Raw genomic sequence first — 18,335 nt, forward strand, 5'->3', positions numbered from 1 at the left:
TTTATGAAACATTAACACTTTATCATGCCTAGGAATTGCCAAGCTCTCAGATCTGCTTGCATGGGGCTACTTGTGATTTTGGTATTTGAGGAAACATCAGTAAGAATTCAGTAGTAGTTGTTTCCTCCAACAGTAGGTTTGGTTATGACCAATTCGTTGTAGATCACTTATGACATGATATTAAAAACTATTGTCCTTCTATTTTATTTCAACCACATACAGGGCTTTAGGTTAGACCTGATTTATTCTGAACTTCTTGGGATATAAGTGCCAAAGGTTCTCCTTCAGGGGTGTAAAGTAACGAAGTACAAATACTTTGTTCCTGTACTTAAGTACGTTTTTCGAGTATTTGTACTTTACATAAAGTATTTCTTATTGGTGGGTACTTTTACTTTTACTCCACTACCTTTATGAACAAAATGTACTTTTTACTCCAGTACATTTCCCACAGACGACTCTGTTACTGTTACTCACTGGTGGGAGGTCATTATTATGAATATTAAACCGGCTCTGTGCTTCATTCTGCTTTCCATAGCACCATTCATACGTCAGTCACACACATTTTACCATTTGGGAAAAGAAACCTATTTTGATTGGCCTTCACAGAGTAGAAAGGCAGGGTCAATTTGAGCATTTAGGTTTGCTTTCAAAGTAGTATGCCCACAACGAAAATAAAAAAGGTTCACCGCGCAGCTGCATGAAAAAAATATATCTAACGTTAATAATGGGTATGCAAAATGAATAGTATAGCAACGCTCACAATTGCGTGGAAAAACAGAAGGACATGGACATCTGCTCCTCACACAGCACAGAGAGGTGAGTATTGATCTGAAAGCGCATGCGTAACTGCGTCCGAGCTGCAGAGCACGGTATTGTTTGCTTTTCGCGATTGGAAATACATTGTATTGGCATGAGGAAGTGTTATTTTGATAATTAGCAGCTGTTTTGTGTTGCATTAGATGAGTGGTTTTCAAACCGGTCCTGGAGTACCCCCTGCCCTGCTGGTTGTTGTTCCTACTTAGGTCTTAATTGCTGAATCCTTAATTGACCTAACAAAGCAATATACCATTCAATTAAGTAATTACGACTCAGGTTGGAACAACAACCAGCAGGGCAGGGGGTACTCCAGGACCGGTTTGAAAACCCCTGCATTAGATCGATGGGTATTGTGCATTCAGCTGTGTGGCGTTGTCATAATGTTGTTTTTTGAGCCAGTCATGAACTGTCCATGTTGTAAAGCAGTGCAGTGACCTGTATTCTTGTGGCAGGTGTAGTTCTCAAGTCTCACGCATTGCCCCTGAAACATTTTTGTCCCCACTCTTTTGCTGGCAGCAACGGTATCTGTCACCGCATTTTTGTGACAGATGTGACAAATCTCATGCATTGCTGTTTTGAAAATTTGAGAGCTATGCAAAAACATTGTGTGTAATTGTAATATCGATTATTGTACATCCTGTGTTATCATCAACCGAAAATAGTTGTGGCCCCGCAGTCATTTCTGATGCCCCCTTGCGAGTTAATCCTGCCTCCGGGCCAGGGAAGAGATTAGCTACACTCTCCTTAATTTGGTTCATGTCTCTGACCTTAACAGTTTCATAAAATTAGTAAGAATGGCTTTCTTCTAAAGCACTCGTCCTGCGTCAGACATGAATATAAAGTCTGTCGGTGGTTCACACTGGAAAATTGTAGAACTGCCTGTATTTCAATAGGAGCTCCACACTGCTTTAATGACAATTAGCATCGCTAAGATTTAAGTGGGCTACTTTGTAGATTTTTTCGCCACGACTGGAAAGAATTTCACCAATCAGAAGTGACGTCAACCCACGTGGAAACGCACAGTATATACACACGCCACATAACAAACAGAATGGATGACGAAAAGTTAATTAATGAGCTCCAGCAATATCCATTACTGTATCATTGTAAATTAAAAGACAAACACATCCATTCAAAACACAATGTGAGTGAACATCACAGCAGCTTTAATGACAGCTGTCCATAAAAGATACAGTATTAATAAATAATATGCATAATTAAATGTGATTTTTATTTGACATATTAACTTTATTATTCACTTTATGAAATAAATAGTACAATTGTATATGAGAAAAGGTCCCAAAATCATGTCCATAGTGATGTTTACACTTTATATAAAACAAAAGTTTTTAAGATGACATGCGTAAGGACAAGATCAAATTTTATAATTATATATATAATGAAAAATTGATTTTGTTGCCACACTCTCACTTATTATGTATTTATAGCCTAGATGAAGACACAGTAGTGTTGAAAGGCGTTGTTATTCAATAAAATTAAACTATTGTAATACAAGAGTCCTGTCTAAATACCTAATAAGTGAGAGTGCGGCTACAAAATACATTTTTAATGATATATTTTTGCCTTATTTGTTCCAGCACCTCATGAGAGTGAAGACGCTGCAGTGCACGGATGCTTTTAAGTTATATATATATATAACATCCTGGGGAGTTTTGAGATTCAAGCCCAGTCTCCTGCACCACAGTGCAATAGATTACATTATAACAAATGTGATCACTACAGGGGTACATATTTTATTTTGTTTTGTGTTTTATTATACAACTCTTTGGAGTGTGTGTGTGAACAGTGAGTGTGCTAAGAAAACTCAAAATAGGCTATTATATAAATGCCTCAATGTTACCCTTTGTTAATATTCAATACAAATTAAAGTAATTTCCAGATATGTGCCTAAATAACATTTATTTTTGTTGGGCGTGGTTTTCTTCAAGATAAAATTGAGGAACTATAAAAATAAAATACCTTGATAATTTATGGAAAATAACATTTTGGATTAAAACATCAAATTAATCTCTTGCGTGCCTCTTCATAAGTCTCACACATAAACACATGCACATTCACTTTATTACTAAAATCACAATTTACTTTTACTTTTGGTACTTGAGTACTCTTGAAGTAGCTACTAAGTATTGTTTTTGATAGAATATTTTTACTTTTACTCAAGTATGACTTCCTACTTTTTATACCTCTGTTCTACTTACATTCACATTTGTCTCCAAAAGTATAGAGCGCACTCTCTAAGGTATATATACATTTCAGATGTGAGATTCCCAGAAAAGTTGTATGTGTCAAAGGATCGCAGAGGCCTGGTCTGGAAGTAGTGACCTCTATTGCTGTCTATTCCCAGTGAAGCCTGTAAAATTTTAATTAGTTATTTGAGTCCCAGTTGTTAGGAATTGATAGGGTTTCACAGTAGGCACCTGTAGGATAAATGTGAGAGTTATGTGTTGTTAAAGGGGAACTATATTTTCTCAGGTTATTCTATAAGTAGAAACCTATTCTGTGGTGTGAGATTATCATGTCCAGCTCATTCTATGTACCAGCATTTAGAGATCAAAAAATATGGCATCACGTCACGCTGGTGCTAACTCTGGTGCTACTTTGCTGGAAATCGATCTCTGATTTCTGGTACATAGAATGAGCTGGACTTGAAAAACTCACTCCACAGAATATGTTTCCACTTATAGAGTAACCTGAGAAAATATGGATTTTCAGTGGAGTTCCCCTATAACATACTATGTTGTTCTCATACTGTAGTCAGAATTGGCAATTTAGCAATTTCTCTCCTAGAAAAGGCATACCTTTCCCAATTCTCTCTATTTTCATGTCCCACGTTACAATTGTGCTGTCCTTTCAAACCGTTCGCTTGCAACTCCTAAGTCACAAAACTGCCGCACACTCTCTCTCTCAGCTGCCCCAGCTTCACCTCAACTGAACTGTCTTACAGGCATGTGCAGTTTTGTTTCTACTGATGTCAACTTGTTTTACTTTCCTGCAATCTTTTTTGGACATGGCCCATGCATGATGATAAATGTCCTCAAATGTCCTCTGCATCGCCAGTTTATTTCAATTAGTCCCATATATTTGTATAGGACTTACCCTACACTCCCTTGAGTCTCCATGTCTTGGTAGATTTGATATCATTAATTTTGCATGCCCACATTTCCGCTGTTATATACCCGCCAATAGGTTGTCTTAGGCTATGATTAACTCCCATCCTGATAATCCCTTTTAAATTATTAACATTTAGGACAGAACTCAGCCTTGCTGATCCTCAGACTCTGCAAAGATGTTGAGCGCCTGAAACTGCGCAGAGAAACCATATGTGTGGTTTTATAAACCTCAAAACAGATGAATGAAAAGGTCCATATATGGGATTAATTGAAATAATAAATTAATATTCAGTAATGCTGATAAATATGCAAATCTAACAGTTTATTAGTTAATGAATAATCAAAAATATAGATAATGAGTAAATATGATGGCCCTTTGGTTACATGCCACCACACCACTGCTGTGCCCTTGTGGTAGAAACAACAGAAAGGTTTTTATCAATTAGATTATATTGGCTACTGAACAATCAGCCTCATTTATAATGTATCTTCTGGCCCAGTTGGGAAAATTCCACCAGATATTTGACCTTGTGGAAAACTCAGAAACGAAACTCAGAAATTCTCCACTCACATACATATATTCTCTTCTTACATCCATATATTATATATAATATTACATGTATACATTGACTGCATGTGCATGAGAGCAAAAGTATGAATGTGAGAGTGAAAATATATGTATGTGTGAGGAGAATGTATGTATGTGAGAAGCCCAGAATGAATAATGGCTTGTACGGCCCCTCATACTGCTGGGATCATATTGTACACAATGCAAAAGTGAAGACATCTTACTGATGAATTCCTGACTGAATTCCGAACACTGGACCTGTAAATAAACACATCCGTACACTGTGTCCTGGTACTTGAAATACAGACCTATAATACCTGCTGTTTTACCTCGGTGTGATCAAGAACAGATTTGAACAGATGTCACATGTTGCTTTTTGTCATTCTAACACTTCTGGACCTGTGATAATGTAGTGTTAGTATCAGCAAGTAGGAAGTTGTTTAATCACTTGAGCCTGAATTATTGGAAAACATTTGATATGGACATCTACTTGTGTAAGTATCCATATCAACAAAAAATGTTATATCAGTCTCATTATAGATTACACCAAAATATGTGTTTGGCGATCCCACAAATGGTTATAAAAACTGGTTGCTATCACATTTGGATGCATATGCAAGACATTCTACTATTAGCTCACGTTAAATTTAGATTCAAAATAGCTTACAGCAGTAGAGTGTATAACATTGAGAGCAACAGCAGTACCAAATTACAATTACACATAATGAACACATAGTAATTCTCATCAATCACAAATAGGAGAACATTTTAGTAGATTATCAGTCATAAACTTTTTGTGTTCAATTTATATTTCTTTGTAAATTTATAAAATGGTAAATAGTGGACATTCAGGTAGTGTGTTTATATAGAGTAAACAGAACAGGATTAAATTGCTTTTACACATTAAAGTATGGTCCATATGGCATTTCAACAGATATTTTATTAACATTCAATATAATTAAATAATCTATTAATTGAACTTATATGGCTTAATATCTTTTGATGACACTTAATCTTACTGAATTAGCCTGGTTGGTCTTGGAACTGATTCCAGAGCAGCTATATATTTTCATGTAATATTGGGCACAATATTCCTAATGGGGGCATTGTTCAATTTGAGTGTGACTTCCTCAGATTCAATTTTACACTTTGAAATGTATATCTAGACTGTTGTTTTGCCTTGTCTGTGCTCTTGGATAGTCTAGAGGATGATATTGATTAGTCCAAAAGAACACCTTCATCCTTTGCCTTAGCGGCTTCTTCAAAATTGCTGAGAATTGTTAACATGATGACTTTAATGTCCGTGATACTGATGAGCTAGACATTTATAGATATTTTAAACTATATCTTGAGATTCTGACAGCTGTATTTTTTTAGGTTGGCACATGCTTTTGATACTAGTTGAAGTTCATGTTCCAGTAACTACATGTATTGGAATTTCTGCATATTTTGTCATATACAATTAATGTTTTACTTAAGAAATGTTATAAAATATAATTTATGGCTTTGGAATTAAATGTATTAATCGTTAAAAGATGAAATCTTTATTAAACATTTTTTTCTTACAATGTCAACCAGAATGTGTTTTCAGTTAATATATTTGCATGGAATAACTGCTTACATTTTCATGTCCTTACTGAGAACCAGTTTGGTTGTGTTGAGGGTAGGCACAGCTTACGTAACAGGACATTTTTACTGTCCTTTTACTATAGCCCCATGTGAGGGAGAAGCATGGTGAGCTCCCTGCTATTATGTATATTTTCTCCCTCACCTATTTAGAATGCGATTTACATTTATAATGACTGTTGCACAGGGGGAAGGTGATCACGGACTTTTAAAAAGTTTAAATAAATTATTCAATATGCACTTTAGCGGATGTGTTGTATTGGGGATTTATGAAGGCATGTCCAGAAAATAAGCACTGTATGCATTGATGGTGTATGTATTCAGAGATCTTAATGAAGGGGGAACGATTGGGTGGGGGAGTATGTAATAAGATTACCTACCTGATCTTTTATCCTCCATCTACAAGTATTTGGCTGGGTAAATAAAAGTGGTTTGGGGGAATACTTACTGAACTGGGAGGCGGCTTCTCCGGAGCAGGTCTTTGTTTTAACTGAGGTGAGGGTGCGCGCGTGGGCGTGTGACGTGACACTAATGTATTCTGTTTAGCGGAGGCGCGCTCACCTCTTACATAGGGGAAACCAATATAGGTTAATAAAAGATTACTTGCCAGGTTCATGGGGTCTGTGTACTTTAAGATATTTATGTGTAATGAATGTTTTAATGTGATTAACATTGTATTTATTATTGGATATGTAAATTGTGGGTATTTAAAGAGATTTTGGTTTTAATTAATGGTTTAGACAGGAGGAGGGTCTATTGAGGCTAGGCTATATAAGTCCCCAGTAGGAGACCTCAGGGAGAGAGATGGGTTAGGAGAGATTCTGCCTGCATGTGTTTGCACAGTGATACCTTGGTTTGAGTTTGTTCAAATAAACTTTTGTTACTTTTGCTAAAAACAGTTGTGTGCCTGCCTGCTTGACTACGGCAATGAAGATCACTCCCACATATGGTGTCAGAAGTGGGATGCTGTAGCCACAGGGGGTGCTGTTGGTTTGGAAAGTGGAAGAGTCTAAAGAGCAGGGAGTTATGCCACCCAAGAGAGCCCATGCAGATGTTACGGAGGAGCTTGGAGAGGGATTTTAGAAGCAGGGAAGGAAGACTCGGCCGTAACTGAATTGACTGGGATGATGAAAGCCTTCCTGGAGGGACAACGAGTGCGAGAGGAGCGAATGGAGCGAGAGTCAGCTCGTCAGGATCATCGGTGGAGAGAGCCATGCAGCATCAGTTTCATCAGCTTCAGGGGCAAGTTGGAACTTCCTGGTTAAAGCAAGGAGATGATGGTAGTGAGCACAGCACACCAGAACCAGTGAATCGGCCCAGTGAGACCTCACCAATGTACGGTTACAGAAATCAGTGAGCTTATTATCCTTGAGCAATTTTTTGCGAATGATGAACCCAGAAATAACCGTGTGGATCAAGGAACATGACCCTACTACAGCCTTGGAAGCTGCTCGATTGGCTGAAGTGTTTGTGTCAGCCAGGAAAGGATCTAGGGCCTACCCCTTCACCAGATGGACCAAGACTTTGACTAAAAGTATGTCTGAAGGGGGTGATGGGGGTTGTGGTCTTGGCAATGAGAGGTCTAGTAGTAAGGCTAGGCCATATGAAAGGTATGGTAATCAGGACGTGTGATGTTATAATTGTGGGGAGGAAGGCCATACTAAACCGGTTTGTCCTGTAAGGAAGAATAGGGCTACTAATTTGTGTTATGTGCCTCGACCTGTGGAATCCACCGTGGGGATTAGTGGCATGGACAGAGTGGTTACTGTTGTATTAAATGGTCAGTCCATATCAGCCTTGGTCGATACAGGGAGTTCTCAGACATTGGTGCAGGAAAATGTAGTACCCAGGGAAGGGTGGAACATAGATGCTCAAGTCAGAATTCGATGTATACAGTGGGGGGAAAAAAGTATTTGATCCCCTGCTGATTTTGTACGTTTGCCCACTGACAAAGAAATGATCAGTCTATAATTTTAATGGTAGGTGTATTTTAACAGTGAGAGACAGAATAACAACAAAAAAATCCAGAAAAACACATTTAAAAAAAGTTATAAATTGATTTGCATGTTAATGAGGGAAATAAGTATTTGACCCCTTCGACTTAGTACTTGGTGGCAAAACCCTTGTTGGCAATCACAGAGGTCAGATGTTTCTTGTAGTTGGCCACCAGGTTTGCACACATCTCAGGAGGGATTTTGTCCCACTCCTCTTTGCAGATCCTCTCCAAGTCATTAAGGTTTCGAGGCTGACGTTTGGCAACTCGAACCTTCAGCTCCCTCCACAGATTTTCTATGGGATTAAGGTCTGGAGACTGGCTAGGCCACTCCAGGACCTTAATGTGCTTCTTCTTGAGCCACTCCTTTGTTGCCTTGGCTGTGTGTTTTGGGTCATTGTCATCCTGGAATACCCATCCACGACCCATTTTCAATGCCCTGGCTGAGGGAAGGAGGTTCTCACCCAAGATTTGATGGTATATGGCCCCGTCCATCGTCCCTTTGATGCGGTGCAGTTGTCCTGTCCCCTTAGCAGAAAAACACCCCCAAAGCATAATGTTTCCACCTCCATGTTTGACGGTGGGGATGGTGTTCTTGGGGTCATTCCTCCTCCTCCTCCAAACACGGCGAGTTGAGTTGATGCCAAAGAGCTTGATTTTGGTCTCATCTGAGACCACTTTCACCCAGTTCTCCTCTGAATCATTCAGATGTTCGTTGGCAAACTTCAGACAGGCCTGTACATGTGCTTTCTTGAGCAGGAGGACCTTGCGGGCGCTGCAGGATTTCAGTCCTTCACGGCGTAGTGTGTTACCAATTGTTTTCTTGGTGACTATGGTCCCAGCTGCCTTGAGATCATTAACAAGATCCTCCTGTGTAGTTCTGGGCTGATTCCTCACCGTTCTCATGATCATTGAAACTCCACGAGGTGAGATCTTGCATGGAGCCCCAGACCAAGGGAGACGGACAGTTATTTTGTGTTTCTTCCATTTGCGAATAATCGCACCAACTGTTTTCACCTTCTCACCAAGTTGCTTGGCGATGGTCTTGTAGCCCATCCAGCCTTGTGTAGGTCTACAATCTTGTCCCTGACATCCTTGGACAGCTCTTTGATCTTGGCAATGGTGGAGAGTTTGGAATCTGATTGATTGATTGCTTCTGTGGACAGGTGTCTTTTATCCCTTTAAGAGAGTGCTCCTAATCTCAGCTCGTTACCTGTATAAAAGACACCTGGGAGCCAGAAATCTTGCTGATTGATAGGGGATCAAATACTTATTTCCCTCATTAACATGCAAATCAATTTATAACTTTTTTGAAATGCGTTTTTCTGGATTTTTTTGCTGTTATTCTGTCTCTCACTGTTAAAATACACCTACCATTAAAATTATAGACTGATCATTTCTTTGTCAGTGGGAAAACGTACAAAATCAGCAGGGGATCAAATACTTTTTTCCCCCACTGTACATGGAGATGAAAAGGTTTATCCGTCAGCTGAAGTGTATCTGACTATTAATGAACAGACATGTTACGGTGGGTTTGGTAACGGAACTACCGTATCCAGCAGTTCTAGGACAGGATATTCCTATCCTGGTGGATTTGCTGTCACAGGCTAAGGCCTGCAATATAGCAATAACGCGTTTTTCATTGGAGGCTTTGCCTTTCAGTGAGGTGGAGATTGAAGGAGGTACAGGGAAAGACAGGAAATCCAGGAGGAGGAAGCGCCAGGAGAAGTTCCTAGGTGGGAAGGATAGGCCACCAGAGCCTGTTCTGCCACTGGAATGGGAAATTCCAAAAGAAATTGGCAAGTTACAGAAGGAGGATTCTACATTAAAGCCATTTTATGAGAAGTTGACTATGATTGATGGTGTTAAGCAGAATGGGCTAGATGTATGGAAGGATGAAATTTACATCTTAAAAGATGATATGCTGTATCAGAAGCAGGCACAAAATGAAACCTTGTTGGTGCCAACATCCTTGAGACAGACTGTTATGGCTTTAGGACATTCAATTCCTTGGTCTGGACATTTGGGGAAAAATAAACCTTGGCAAGAATAGCTAGTCGCTTTTACTGGCCAGGGTTGTATACAGATGTTTAAGAGTTTTGTCGTGTGCAGAATGTCAGCTGACCACAGGAAGAGGTGTGGCACGTGCTCCATTGCAACCATTGCTTATCATTGAGACCCCTTTTGATAGGATAGGAATGGACATTGTAGGGCCTTTGGAGCGGAGTAAATCTGGTAATCGTTATATATTGGTTATCTGTGACTATGCCACCAAATATCCAGAAGCTTTCCCATTGAGAAATATTAAAGCTAGGCAGGTTGCCACATCCCTCATGCAGCTGTTTTCGAGAGTGGGAATTCCAAGGGAGATACTTACGGACCAGGGCACTAATTTTTTGTCTACATTGATGAAACAGGTGTATTCATTGTTAGGAATATAAGGTATGAAGACCACCCCTTATCATCCCCAAACAGACGGTCTGGTTGCACGGTTTAACCAGACGTTAAAGAGTATGCTTCGCAAGTTTGTCAGCTGGTTGCCGTACCTTCTTTTTGCATACCGAGAAGTGCCTCAGGCTTCAACAGATTTTTCTCCCTTTGAACTGCTCTGTGGTTGACAGCAAAGAGGGCCACTTGACCTCTTGAAAGAGTCCTGAGAGGGATCGAAACCCAAGAGTATGAATGTGGTGGCTTATGTTTTGAAGATGAGGGAACAGTTGGAGCAGATGACAATAATGGCTCAAGAGAAGGCTCAGAAAAATCAAAAAGTCTGGTATGATAAGAAGGCCAGGTCACTGGCTTTCCAGGCAGGACAGAAAGTGCACTTGTTGTTAACAACCCAAGAGAGCAAATTACTGGCTAAATGGCAGGGTCCATATGAAGTGGCGCGGAGAATCGGGCCCCTTACTTACCAAATTGTTATGCCTGATTGAGGGAAAATTACCCAGATTTTCCATGTAAATTTGCTCAAGGAATATTGGTCTAGGCCAGAGCCAGTGAAGTTACAGGCGTTGGTACGGGCTATTTCCGGAGGAGGAGGAATATCTAGAACAATATTTCCCCATTGGGAGAGAGTCTGAGATGGTGGAGTTGATGCATCTTACCCAGACACAGCAGCAACAAATAAAAGCTTGCCTTGATCCTGAGCTTTTCCAAGAGAGACCTGGCTGTACAAAGTTGGTGCAGCATCAAATTAACCTTAGAGAGGATACTCGTGCAAGACAGAAGTGTTACCGGATGCCGGAAAGGTTGCTTCCAGTCCTAAGGAATGAACTTGACCTTATGAAATCACTGCATGTCATTGAAGACTCTGTGAGTGAATGGTGTCCAATTGTGTTAGTGCCTAAAAAGGATGGCAGCCTTAGGTTTTGCATTGATTTCCGATATATAAATTAAATTTCAAAGATGCCTAGGATCGATGATCTCATTGAGAAACTGGGCAAAGCCAAATTTATCTCTACCCTAGATCTGAGTAAGGGGTACTGGCAGGTGCCCTTGGCTCCGGCTTCAAAAGAGTTAACAGCTTTTAGAACTCCTTTTGGACTATTTCAATTCACAGTCATGCCTTTCGGTCTTCACGGAGCACCTGCTACTTTCCAACGACTTATGGATCGTGTGTTGCAGGGAACTTCTGCCTTTGCCGCCAGACAGAGACCAAATATTTAGGTTATATTCTTGGGAATGGGGTAATTTGAGCACAGGTGAGTAAGGTGGAGGCCATTCAATCTTGTCCTTTCCCCGTTACAAAGAAGAAGGTTAGATCATTTTTGGGACTGGTTGGGTGGTATAGGTTTGTCCCAGATTTTGCCACCAGGGTTGCAGCCCTAATAGATTTAACTAAGAAATCTGCTCCAAATAAAGTTAGATGGACTGAGCATTGTGAACATGCCTTCCAGGATTTGAAACAGGTGGTGTGTAAAGAGACTATGTTGCACAGTCCAGATTTTGGGGAAACTTTTACTTTGCAAACTGATGCCTCAGCTGTTGGGCTAGGAGCTGTCCTCCTGCAGGGGGAACCCGGACAGCAGAAACCAGTGGCCTTCATAAGCTGTAAACTGTTCCCTAGGGAGACAAGGTATTGAAACAATTGAAAAAGAATGCCTGGCTATTAAATGGGCCCTGGACTCACTGCGGAATTACCTACTGGGAAGAGACTTTGTTTTAGAAACTGATCATCAAGTCTTGCAGTGGCTTCAGAAGATGCGTGATGTGAATTCTCGCATTACTAGATGGTACCTGTCCATGCAGCCATATAGGTTTACTGTTAGATATAGAGCAGGGGTACAGAATGCCACTGTGAATTTCCTCTCACATTCATGAATGAGAGATACTGGAGGAGGGGGGAAAATGTGAGGGAGAAGCATGGTGAGCTCCCTGCTATTATGTATATTTTCTCCCTCACCTATTTAGAATGCGATTTACATTTATAATGACTGTTGCACAGGGGGAAGGCGATCACGGACTTTTAAAAAGTTTAAATAAATTATTCAATATGCACTTTAGTGGATGTGTTGTATTGGGGATTTATGAAGGCACGTCCAGAAAATAAGCACTGTATGCATTGATGGTGTATGTATTCAGAGACCTTAATGAAGGGGGAACGATTGGGTGGGGGAGTATGTAATAAGATTACCTACCTGATCTTTTATCCTCCATCTACAAGTATTCGGCTGGGTAAATAAAAGTATAAGTGGTTTGGGGGAATACTTACTGAACTGGGAGGTGGCTTCTCCGGAGCAGGTCTTTGTTTTAACTGAGGTGAGGGCACGCGCGTGGGCGTGTGATGTGACACTAATGTATTCTGTTTAGCGGAGGCGCGCTCACCTCTTACATAGGGGAAACCAATATAGGTTAATAAAAGATTACTTGCCAGGTTCATGGGGTCTGTGTACTTTAAGATATTTATGTGTAATGAATGTTTTAATGTGATTAACATTGTATTTATTATTGGATATGTAAATTGTGGGTATTTAAAGAGATTTTGGTTTTAATTAATGGTTTAGACAGGAGGAGGGTCTATTGAGGCTAGGCTATATAAGTCCCCAGTAGGAGACCTCAGGGAGAGAGATGGGTTAGGAGAGATTCTGCCTGCATGTGTTTGCACAGTGATACCTTGGTTTGAGTTTGTTCAAATAAACTTTTGTTACTTTTGCTAAAAACAGTTGTGTGCCTGCCTGCTTGACTACGGCAATGAAGATCACCCCCACACCCCATATGCTAACAGTCTATTCCATTATTATTATTATTATATATTTCTTAGCAGACGCCCTTGTCCAGAGCAATACAAAGTGCAATAATACAGTGCAGTTCAAGGCATAATACATTTTACAAAGTGTATACGAGATATACAGTAAATAATATAAGTCTTGCATCCTAGATTGTAAAGCTGATGAGTGCAGACAAGATGTTAAATCCCAGTCAAGGGCCGAGGGAAAGGGAGCATAGGGGCAATCACAATAACAACACGAGTGCTAGTAATGCAAAGCAAGACGTATGACAAAACATTGTACTTGAAATATCTCCTGCTACTATAATAGGGCTATTCTACTATATTGTTAATATAACTGCTATAATAACATACCTACTTTAATGTGCTTGTACTTATGACTTGTTTCCATTGCCGAAGTGGCTTAGGCTTTATGTTCAAGTTTATGTCCGATCTCAACCACCAGTGAAAATTGAGAATTAATCTGTCTCCCTCTCTCTCTCTCAAGGATGGAGTCGTGTCGTCCAGAGATGTTTGATTTCCGGGGGGTGTCCATGACTCCCTATTTCACTGACAACTATGACAATGTAGAGAAATTCTCAGCCAGACCAGACGACATTCTCATCGCCACCTACCCTAAAGCTGGTCAGTGTCTGTGAGTGAGCGTGTAATTGATTGATTGTACAGCTATATATTAACCCTTACCTTCCTCTTCACCTTTCCCCTCTTTCCTTCTGTATCTGTATTCTATATCTCTCAGTGGCTTGTTAATGTTACAGTGTAACTCTCTCTCTTTCCTCTCCGTTTCTCTTCCGTTCTGTCTTTCCCAGTGCAGCGTCACCCTTTATACAGGGATAAAACACAAAGCATACATCCTAGTTCAGAGGTAACAAATGCAGCCATGATGCAGTTAAGTCCTAGGTCCTCTTTATCTCTCTCTCTCTCTCTCTCCCTCTCTCCCTCCCCCCCCATCCCCATCTCTCTCAGGCACTACCTGGGTGTCCCACTTGCTGGATCAGATCTATTTTGGAGACGACCCCAAGAGCCTGGCATCTCGCCCCGTCTATGAGAGGGAACCATTCCTGGAGATCTGTGCCCACAATTTCATATCTGGTCAATGTGGGACACACAGTGGAGCTGTGGGAGGGTGCATAGTCTCTCTCTGAAGTATGTACAGCGGGTGGGGCAACCCTGTTCCTGGAGATCCGCAATGCTGCAGGTTTTACAGTTATCTCTAAATCACCAATCCCTGATCATCTGCGCCAGCGTCGCGAACCAAAGTTGTCTCGGCCACAGGGGGCGATCAGGAGAACTTGGCAGGTGTATCACCCGTATGGAGCGGAGATTGTCTTGCGCCCACACGATGTAGTCTGGGGGAGTGTAGTCCTCCCTGGTTGTTGATGTAGGCCACCACTGACGTGTTGTCCGTCCGAACCAGGACGTGCCTGTCTGCCAGACCGTGGCGACAGTGGTGCAGCACCAGTCGCACAGCTTGCAGCTCCTGTACGTTGATGTGTGTGGCTGCTCCACACTCCTTGGACTCCCACCCCATTCCAGCGCCCCAGCCTGTTCCGGAGGCATCTGTGGTGATGACTTCCCATCTGTGCGGGCATCCGAGGGGGGAGCCGAGGTGCAGCTTGTTCCGATTTCTCCACCAGGACAGTGCCTGCCAGCATGTTGAGGTCACGGTCAGTGGGTGGTGTTTGTGTCTCGCTGGGTGCATCATGTGGGTGTTTACTCAGCGTTGTAACGAGCGCATGTGCATAAGGCCCAGGGGGAGAATATTCGAGGTGGCCACCATCAGCCCCAACAGTTTATGGAATTTGACCAGTTGGAGAGTCGATGCTCTTCTAAATGATGCCAGGCATTTCTCCAACAACTCGATTCTGTCTCTGAACAGGTAGGCAAGCATGTTCAGAGAGTCTAGCCTCATCCCCAAGAAGTCCACAGTCTGTGCGAGTTCGAGGAAGCTTTTCTCTATGAGAACTGCGAGACACAGTGCAGTCACATGCCGTATGACCTTCCTCCGCCTGAAGACTGGAGTCTGTGCACACCAGCCAGTCATCCAGGTAGTTCATGATCCTTATCCCCTTTGTCCTGAGGGGGGGGCCAAGGCTGCGTCCATGCACTTCGAAAATGTGTGGGGAGCCAGAGAAAGGCCGAACGGCAGCACAACTTGTACGCCTGGCGCTGGAAGGTGAAGTGCAGGTATTTCCTGTGTGCCGGGAGGATGGGGACGTGGAAGTAGGTGTCCCTGAGGTCTATTGACGTGAACCAGTCGCCTGGCCAGACAGACTGAAGGATACACTGCACCGTCAACATGCGGAACGGTGTTTTCTTCAGAAACATGTTGAGGCCCCTCAGATTGAGAATGGTCCTGAAGCCTCCGTCCTTCTTTGGCACCAGGAAGTACCCCGAGTAGAAGCCTGCTCGAGCCTGCTTGCCATTGGTCGAGTTCAGTCGGTCGGGCACCATGGAATATCCACCAACTCAGCTGCACGTCTCATCAGAGCCCTGAATTCTATGCTTGGGGCTGGGAAGTGCTCCAACACCGAACTCGCCACCTCGGTCACCTCAATAAAAGATGGAGGGTCTGATATGTCTGAGCGCGATGCCACATGGGACACAGCGTTTCTTCCGGTGGTGGTGGTAGTGGTAGCTGTAGCTGAGGAGGGAGGGGGGCGCCCTCTTCTGGTGCGAGATGCGCCCACATGGTGTTTAGCATACACTGCTTGGAGGCCAGCGTATTCTTAAACAGTAAAGCAGCAGCAATGTCGTCCCCTTCCTGTCTCCTGCGGCATGGAGGAGTCCGCGGAGTGGAGCGTCTGGACGATCGAGAGCAGGATCGTCTGGCTCTTGGGGACCTCCATCTGGGGGAGCGTGCTCTCCTCCCCGGAAGTGCGTCTGCGAGGAAGCGGAGAGGGGGAAACAGACTGCACCCTCGCTGGTGAAGTCCTGGGGGAAGAGGACCGCTGTCCGTTTTGCCGTCGCGAGGGGACCCTCGTGTTGCTGGGCACTGAGAGGGTATGGACAGGCAGTCTCCAGTACCTGTCATTGTCTGTGTTAAAACTCTCTCCGTCTCTCTTTCTCACTGCCTCTCAGGGGTGGAGCTGATAGACAACATGACCTCGTCTCCTCGCCTGATCAAGACTCACCTACCGTACCAGTTGGTGCCAAAGGGCTTCTATTAACAAAACTGCAAGGTGATGATTGGGAGAAAATGTATCCCTCAATAGATAGGTGGACAAGGAATATTCAGGGCCTCATTAAAGTAGATTAATACCAAACATAGTTTATTCAGCTATATCGAACTGCTCTGGAGACGAACAATCATATAGGAGATTTCTCCCTTTTGGTTGCCGGGTAACCCCATGATGTCAGTGAGGTCCCCCAACCCTTATCACATGCTTCTTGGTCATTTGATTTCTATATGACCTTAAATAGATAGTTGTTCATTCTAAAAGCAGCTACACAGACTTCGGACTAAACCTGGCACACCCAGAGCAATACAGAAAGCTAAACTGCACATCATTTACACAATCTTGCTGCAACAGGGCACTGTAACCCTGTCCTGCTACCGTGACATTACATTGAGTGCTGTGCAATCATTAGACTCTGGACAGTGAGAAAGTTTGCCCCTTTTTATAAATAACTAATAAGAAAAGGAAGGATATGGAATCGCAGCAAATTATTAATTTGAGAATGATGATTTTTAAAGAGAGTAACCTGAACTTTTAAATAATTTGCGAGAAGAGAGAATTTGTTAACACATACACACACACAAAAACAATCTGTTAATCCCTCACACTCCCCTGTTCAGCCATGCAGGGTGTCTGTACTAATCACCCCCATCTCCATCTCTCTCTCTCCAGGGATGGTGGGGGACTGGCAGAATCACTTCACTGTCTCACAGAGTGAGGAGTTTGATGAAGACTACCAGAGGAAGATGAAGGACACCACACTGACCTTCAGGATGGAGCTATAGATAGAGATTGTGTGTGTACAGAACTGTACTGCATTATATTATCCCTGAGAGAGAGACTGTCTATATCAAGGGTTCCCAAAGTGCGGCCCAGGGGCCAAATGCGGCCCTTGAGAATGTTTGGTGCACCCCCCCAAAGCCAACCTTCAACCACCCCTTTTCTGAATTGTTACTATATTTTTACACTTTCATGCAATTTGTAACAGAAAATATTCTATGTAACTTGGGGGATAATAAATAATAAAACAATTAAAGTTAGGGAACATTTATGAACTGACATGTATAGGAAATAAAAAAGTATGATTTGGGACATATTTTGTTTTCATCGGTGGTTCATTATCTACTGTAGCCCCCCCATCCCATGCAACCTCTGGAAATTGGCCCTCCATCACCAGACACTGGGAACACCTGGTCTATATGTACTCTGCTGAAGTATAATAAAGAGGTTGGGGGGGAACAACAGGAGAGAGTGGAACACTCTGTCTGTTGTATGTGGGTTTTGAGAGTTTTCCACTGTCCACGTTAAGGTGCACCTCTGCCTGTCCATTAGCGTAATTTCCATGGTTGCTCAGGTGCACCTGCACCTGTGCCCAAACTAGTTTCAGGAGGTACAGTTTCATATATCGCACCGGCCGAGTCCCAAACTGCTCTAGTGTCAATTACGTAGCCAGATGCAACATCACTGCATTTTGAAATTGTAACTACAATAATGGCAGCCATTATTGATGTGTGTTTACCTTGGGAAGACTATGAAATTAGAGCACTTATTAATGTATGGTCTGGATTTGGTGTTTCACATTCACTTCCTGGGGCAGTTGTACCTAACGAAAATACAATATAAATGTGGGCATCCATGTTTAGGTGTACAGGTACGGCTTGGAGATACCGAGGTACACCGATGGGTGGACAGTAGATCATTTCTATGTTTAGTATCACAATACTCAATACTGAAATGATACTCTATACTGGAAACAATACTCTAACAAAACGAGGACAAAAATATATACCGTAAA

At 42.2% G+C, this 18,335-nt stretch overlaps 1 pseudogene; it reads left to right on the forward strand.

Moving 5' to 3' along the window:
* Positions 1–17,636, forward strand: part of LOC136767324 (cytosolic sulfotransferase 3-like) — a 21,354-nt pseudogene extending 3,718 nt beyond the window's left edge.
* Positions 17,637–18,335: the final 699 nt, after the last annotated feature.

Source organism: Amia ocellicauda, chromosome 14, assembly GCF_036373705.1.
Source record: "Amia ocellicauda isolate fAmiCal2 chromosome 14, fAmiCal2.hap1, whole genome shotgun sequence".
NCBI classification, from domain to species: domain Eukaryota; kingdom Metazoa; phylum Chordata; class Actinopteri; order Amiiformes; family Amiidae; genus Amia; species Amia ocellicauda.